At 40.0% G+C, this 7601-nt stretch overlaps 1 long non-coding RNA gene across 1 annotated transcript in view; it reads right to left on the reverse strand.

The window, feature by feature from the left end:
- Positions 1-506: 506 nt before the first annotated feature.
- Positions 507-7601, reverse strand: part of LOC117951817 — a 19678-nt gene continuing 12583 nt past the window's right edge. Inside the window, exons 2-3 of the long non-coding RNA XR_004658253.1 lie at positions 4312-4319; positions 507-638 (exon numbers count right to left, since the gene is read on the reverse strand). This is a non-coding gene — a long non-coding RNA (uncharacterized LOC117951817). The remainder of the gene's footprint in view (positions 639-4311; positions 4320-7601) is intronic.

A 7601-nucleotide genomic window follows, 5' to 3' on the forward strand; every position in this document is an offset into this window, starting at 1 on the left:
AACCACTTTACCACGGTCTGTGACAGCTCGCCATCGCTTGTAGCGCCGGAAGCTACAAACACTGTATTTGACGTCATGTAATCTAATGTTTTGATTGATCGGGTTGCAAATATCTGCATTTTATTAGGAAATTGAGGACTGTGTTTATAAAGTGGAGCCCAGGGCCACTTAGAGGTCCGGTGCCCCGGGGTAATTGACCGGTTGCCCTGATGGTTTATCGGACCCAGGCCCTGATTTGTAGTGACAAAAGCTTTGCTTTTTTCCCTATGTTGGGTCCAAATAGATTTTATCCAGAATTCAATATGAATCAGGTTAGCGACATTTCAGTTACAATCAAGGGCAAAACAATTTATGGTGCAAATGTTTTTCTAAATGGACCTTGAGTCTAATAATAATAATAAAGCTATCCATCTATAATAGGTTTTGGGGTGCGTTGCACTGGCCAGTTTTGATTATTGGGGGGAGGGGCTTGGATATGAAAAGGTTCTACAATATCAGGCTACAAGGTTCCCTCTAACCTGCTTCATTCATTAAAGTATCAATGTTTACACTTAGAACTGACCCCAAAGCAGTTACAGTATTGGTATTATTTATTTAACATGAACACACAAGAAAGTGCAGCTCTACAGACTCTACAGCTGGTGAGTTTTGAGTAGCATTTCAGATATCTTGAGGCGAACAGAGGGACCACTTTGAAAACGGCCGTGCCAGTTTTTCAGTCCCCAAAACATAGCCTAACTTTGGAAGGGTATCTGGTACCAATGGATTCCTTCGGTCTTCTAGTTTCACATGACACAGACAAAGACTGATCCTTGGATTTTATGAATGGATCAGACAAACTGATTCAGAAGAAAGAAGGCTGTAAATTTACTGAGAATATTGGTTCTCTCTCTTTCTTAACGATACACTTGTACAGTGAATTGTACAGATTTCAGTTGTGCCCAGTGTGTACCCAGTTAGCCTCCACTCTGACTGGGATTTGTCTGCTGGAAAATTGGACGTTGCACAAGCAGCTGTTTGCATCCAAGTACCACGACATCCAGTTGGCCTCGACAACCCCAAGAGACATGTCAAGATGAGGTAGGTTCTTTGTGTGCAGTAAAACCCGGGAGAGAAAGGAACCTGAAAGATGGACAGAAACATTCATCTAATTTATGGAAATGATGTTAGAAATGCTCATTGAAGTAAGCATGCTGTATGAAAGAAGATATGTTTAAATGTTTTAGTAAACATGACTGATCCCCCAAGCCGGAAACCCTTGCCCTCGTAGTTCGTTATGCATGTTGGATGTGTAGCTATAGTCCCTTTGCAACCTCTATGGCATATTCATGAGATGTTGAGGTTGGAGGAACCAGTCAAGCATAAAGTCAAAACCAAGACGAGACACTACAAACCACATGAGGCGGACCTGTTTGAAGCTGAGAGGGTCTGAGCTTTGGTTTGAATATATGAAACTGCTTGTAATGTGACCCTGCTTTTCTGAAAGGAAAGTACGTTTTTCACACTTTTAGTGTTTTAAAAAAAATTGAATGTAAAAGACCCATTTCTTAAAGATTTTTTAATCCTTCTGTTGTCCTCCTGGTTCAAAAACTGACAAACATTAAGCATTTTTGTCCCTTTTTCAGATTTTGTTTTTAAGTTTCAACTACCACCACCTTACTAATACTAGTTTTACACCACTTTATGGAATTCATGGTCAATAACCCTCATTTATAAAGAATTATACCAGATATTTGAGTTAAAAAATTATGAAATAAAGCAGATATTATGAATTATTTTGACTAATAGTTAAGATCAAAGGAATGAAAGTGATTCATTTTGTTTCCAAAGAGCATTGCATGGAATCCAAACCATTTTTTGTGGTAATTTGGTTAAAAAGAAACCCATATTTCAGATACGGACATTTTTTTAAAGGGGTCAAATTTGACCTGAGGACAACAGGAGGGTTAAGAATATATAGTCCAGGGCGCTCTGATGCCTCAGTTGGTAGAGGGGGCGCCCGTGTGGAGGTTCACTACCCCCCCCCCCCCGTACGCCCTTAACTTGTTCAGCTGCCCTGTCATTAGAAGACCTAAAATGCCCAAAAAAGAAAAAGACGAATATAAAGTCCAGTTGCCTTTGACTTACCACTTCAATACAAAAAACTCCAAATTCCAAAAGTTGCAAAATGAATTTTGGCACATTAAGTACATTATATTGGATATTTACAACTTTTGGAACTTTGTCGGATTCTGTGCTCCAGGGCTGTTATCCTGCAGGCTTTTGGTCCGCTGGTGGTTTACAGCCACCATGTCTCCTACAAGGTTTATATAATACTTATTTATAACAGCAATTGGATTTTTGTCAGCAGAATTATGCCAGAGCTACAGATGATTCACTTATCTGGCGGGTCCCGTTGTATTTCATGTGTTATAATCACTTTTGCGATACGCAATTAGCTTGAAGCAACTAAAAGATTACAGGACTTTTGTAAGCAATTGGTAAAGGTAAGGAAACGTTTGAGATCTTGGATAAATATTGAATAAGCCAACAGTGACTTGAAGCACAGGACATGTTTACTCTTCTTAAGTAATTAATCAAAACCAGGATAATCCCCAAGCAAAGTCCCTTTTGTGGCCTGGGTTAATTATTTGACTATGAAGAGCTTCTTAGCATCAGCTGTCCATGGTGCTGAAGATGATTATATTTTATTAATTTTTATATGAATTACAACATGAGAGAGTATAAAAAAATGAAACCTAATTAACAGTGTACAACAGGAACTTGATGTTGCTTGGTCAGAGTCACTGAGTCGTACACTGACACAAAAATCCCCCTTCAGCGTCTGTATGGAACACAGCAGCTAGACCGCGGCGCTGTGAGATAACAGTGTGTAGAGAGACTACGTTAGCGGGTATTATGAAAAGCTGGAAATCTGCATAAGGGGGTTGATGGGGCGAGGGATGGGTCAAACAACACAAGACTTTTACCCAAGAGACTGGAGTTGGTGTCCGGAGCCTGTCCATCGTGTCACCGAAACGTACAATTTCGAACCCATACCCACAATCTTTTCCTAAACTTAGCTGTCCCGTTCTTATGCTTCATGTCAGTGAAAGTGTACATCCTGACCCACAGCATCAAAAAGTGACGCCAAGAGTCCCAACCAAGCATGTATACATGACATAAGCCGAATGCACTGATCTTTTTACGTGATGCGAGTGAGAATGTGTTGTTGCAACAAGTCCTCCAAACTTAACAACAATATAGGTTGCTTCATCCTGCCCTCTAATACAGGGATCTTCAACAGGGGGTCCTCAAAGTCAATGCAGGGGGGCCTCCAAACTCTGGTACATTTTACAAGGTTTTTTTCCTAACATGAATCCAACATAATAAACAAACAATTGTTTTAATTGCTTAGTATTCTATGCATAACAAGTGGGCAAAAAGGCTTAAAGTTTAATATGCAACTTCATTTTGTACAATATCCGTAGTAGGGGGTTCCTGCTCCGTCTCTCTTTTAGTTAAGTGGTCCTTGGCTTAAAAAAACTTTGCTCTACACTAGCGCCCCTGGGTTATAAGACGTCTCTTCACTTCTGGTTACCCAGGTGACGCAGAACATGACGCAGCTCCGTTTCTTTCGTAAAGTAAAAAAACTCCCTGTTTACTTTCTGTTTTCAAACAGGACTCAAATGCCCGTCTCCTGGGTGCAAGCTGTATGTTATTATTATTGTGTTAAGTTATTGAGTGTCCCACCCACCCCCCTAATTGCTCCTGTTATAATCATTACGGCCACTAGAGGCCACTTTTCATGTACACTAGAGCTAAATGTAAATATGAGATGAATAAACTGCTTAAACAAACAAAAGGGGGTTTATGAAATGTGTCGCTACCTCAGCAGCAGTGGGGATTCATATGATATGAAATCATGCTGTCAACTGTCTAATGCATTGGGAGAAGCTGCATTAAGATACCAGCTTGTAAAGATTATCATAGAAGACCCAAAACCACAGGTAGTTTAAGCCAATAACTGTGTTGAATGCACATTGTGCATGCTGCTAATCTGTCTTTCATGCTTACTGTATACAGTGTGTTACTCTTCTCCACCATGCATTGCTTTTCTTCACCTCATACCTCTCATGTTCACAGTGCACAACATCTTACCATGTCAGCAGGATTTCTGTAAAAGGAAGCATCACATTCTTGTTTTGGCTCAATTGGATCTCTGAAATGTGCGTCCTCGTTTGTCTCCCACACAGGGAATGATGGACAGAATGACGCCGCATAGTTGCTGTGTGCTCTGAGCTGCCAAATGAGGACACATCCCAGGAACACAGTGACATCTGCTGCGTTGTAAAATTCTGTTATTGCTCTCTTTAATGGAGCTGGATTCGCTTTTGAGAGGACATAAAGCGAGGAAGAGAGGACTGACAACATCAAGGGTAGAAAGGAGGGAGCATAGGAGAAAAATGATAACACATAACAACTCGTAGGGATTACAATTCATTCCCTCTAAGTATCTCTGCTGAAAGAGGCCTCGCAGATTCCATTTTTGCAGTCAGCATTTTTATTTCTCCCCATGTTCTACTTTCATCTGACACTGCTGGCAACAGTGGTAACATCTTCCCTTCCACTGTTTGTCTTCATCTCAACTCTTATGTGTTTGGACCTAGGGTTTCTGCAGGTTTCATCAAGTCAAATTTAAGACTTTTCAAGATCTTATTAAAGAACATTGTGAATGTAGTTTAAGACCCAAATCACCACATTAAAAATAAAACAAAAAATGTGATATAAAACATCTCAAATAATTCTCAGATTTCCTCATTTGCGTTATAGGATTGTTGTCTAGTCGCCCTGTGGAGGACCAGAGTAGGGTTGGGTATTGTTTGGTTAATTTTCTTCTTTTGATACGGGTCCTAAAACAATACTTTTGAAATTGTGTAGGTGCAAGATAGTGTGCCTGAATCAATACTTTATATTGCTAAGGCCCTATGGTCAAATTAAAAGGATTTATTTTAAAGGTACTTATAACAAAACTTATTTTACCAGTATATATTTTAAATATTTGTTCTTGTATTCTATCCTATTTATTCTTTCATGCGTATTCTGTATGTGTGCTGTGTGTCTATTTTGCTGCCGTAAGACTGTAATTTTCCATTTTTAGTATCAATACCCATCTATCTATCTATCTATCTATCTATCTATCTATCTATGCAGTTAAACGAAAAAAGAAGAACCACTTGATACCAAAAGGGTATTTTACAATGACATTAAATGCACCACCAGGTGACCAACGGTAATTGAATGTCCCATTACGTCCTGTCTGTCTAACAGTTACATAAAGTTCAAGCTGCTCAGCTGAACCACTCCAGCAAACCCCAAAGTGATCTGAAGTCAATTCAAAATAACCTAATAACATTGTTTCTCCCAACTCTGTCTGCAATTTAAAGACACCCATTTACATGAGATAGTGTTTGAAACTGAGCCTCCTTTTGTTTTTCTCCTCTGGTGAATCCACTGACCTTGTAGCCAATACGAGGGCATTACGTTTGTCTGGCAGCTACACACTGTTTGAAACTGTCTCTATCACAGAAATGGTACTCATTTGGTGCTTAAGTAAAAATGCTGATTAAAGGACAATCCTGGCGCAAAATGAATCTAGGGGTTAATAACATATGTGTCATATGAGACATACTGAGTCAATCGTTCTCTGGGATCTATATTCATGCTAACTAAATGTGTCTTTAGCTTGAACCAAGCTGCCGCAAACCGGTGGTTAGCTGCTAACGCTAGCTTTCAGGTTATAGGGTAAATCGCTATCTTATACAACTAACAGGTTAAAAATAGAACCGCACTTCAACAATAACGTAAGGAGGGACCCTACATGTGAACCGGGGCATTAAGAACTTTGTATGTGGACAGGCAGTTTATTGAAAAGATAGATTATAAAGACAGTAGCGTTCATCTTTACATGCAGGCGCCATCTTGGAAAACAGGCATGACCAGTCAAACCACGAACTGTTTGAGCCATGTTACTGGTTACTGGTTGCACTGCGTTCGTCGTTCGACTGTTCATGCCTGAGCCTTGTCAGTGGTATAAGATAGCGATTTCCTCTAAGCCCTGAAAGCTAGCGTTAGCAGCTAACCACCGGTTTCAAGCTAGAGACACTTTGTATTAGCATGAAAACAGATCCCAGAGATCGATCCACTCGGTACACATGTTATTAACCCCTAGGTCTATTTTGCGCCGGAGTGTTTGTTACCATGGCAACACCATCATTTGGCTCCCAAAACCGGCAGCAGTTGGGTGTTTAAACTTCCAACAGTTTTGTCTCTCTGATGTTGTTGTTGTTGTTGTTGTTTTTTTGTTTTTTTACAGCCATCTGCTGTCGCCGAGGAAACAACGGCCCATGAAACACACAAAACAAACAGATGCAGACGCTTTTCGTGTTGATGGTTTCATCAGTGGGTTTCAGGACAGAGAGGAAAACTTTAGTGCATGAAGGGGATGCAGCAACAAAAAAGTGAAACAACTAAAGATAAAGAGGTTTTGGTTAATGTCATCATCAGTCTACATCAGCACAGTGGGGCTGACCCTTTTCTCCCGCAGGTCATTCATAACCTTGTGCACTCAAAATAAAACTACTCACGTCTATACTAGTGATGCTCTGTTCTTTGTTAAACCTGCATGATATATTACATTTCTTTGTTTTTATAACATAATATCACTTTGTACAGCACTTTGTTCAGCCTAGGGTGGTTTTACATGTGCTCTATACATTAATTGACTTGACTAAATTGATGAATAACAGATATTACTGTGAGGAAAAGGGCTAAGGAAGATGAAGGGAGGCAGCCTTTTCACACTTTTAAAAACTGTTTTATGCTAAAAATAGATTATACAGAGCAAGCACTTTGTAGGTTAACCGTGTATTGATTTCTTTAATTGCTTCGAGAGACTCTGGTGCATAACCAGCTCATTTGCATTTGAGCATTCACTTTTAGTATTGCTCAACGCAAATGGACCTCATTTATTGCCGACTGTGGGAAACACTATAATTGTGAAAGTTAAGAGAGGAAAGATAGTCTCGGGTGAACGTTGCCTTTGTCAAGTTTGAAAGGAGTAATACAGTCGGCTGTCTATAAAGTCAATGGTATGGAAAACATCCTCCTGTTTTCATATTATAGTCCTCATAATTAAAGCTATGGTGCATAGTTTCTGTCGCACCCATTAGGAATTCAAAGTAACAACAACAAAACTGTCGGCGTGTCCATATATGTGATCTTGATTGCGTCCCCCAAACGCAGTTACTAGTAGCCAAGGAGGACATGGAGCATTAAATAAACATGATGGCTCTCCAGAAGAGGTAATTATCTTCACTCGGGCTTCTGCGTGGGTAAGTCACCTGACCCCACGATCTTCTGAACACATCCACACTGAGAAACCCAGAGAGAGTTGAGTGGAGCTGATAGTCTAAATGAGCTTTCTAGCAACTCATTTGGCAACGGCTGAAATGTAACGCACGTTTATTAATGCCAAAAAGTTCCACTGAATCATACTGTGGCATGAGTCCGTTGATTAGTGTTTGCTGGCGTACTTTCAATTTTTTCTTTTCTTTGAGCAA

Source organism: Etheostoma cragini, chromosome 10 (genome assembly GCF_013103735.1).
Source record: "Etheostoma cragini isolate CJK2018 chromosome 10, CSU_Ecrag_1.0, whole genome shotgun sequence".
NCBI lineage: Eukaryota > Metazoa > Chordata > Actinopteri > Perciformes > Percidae > Etheostoma > Etheostoma cragini.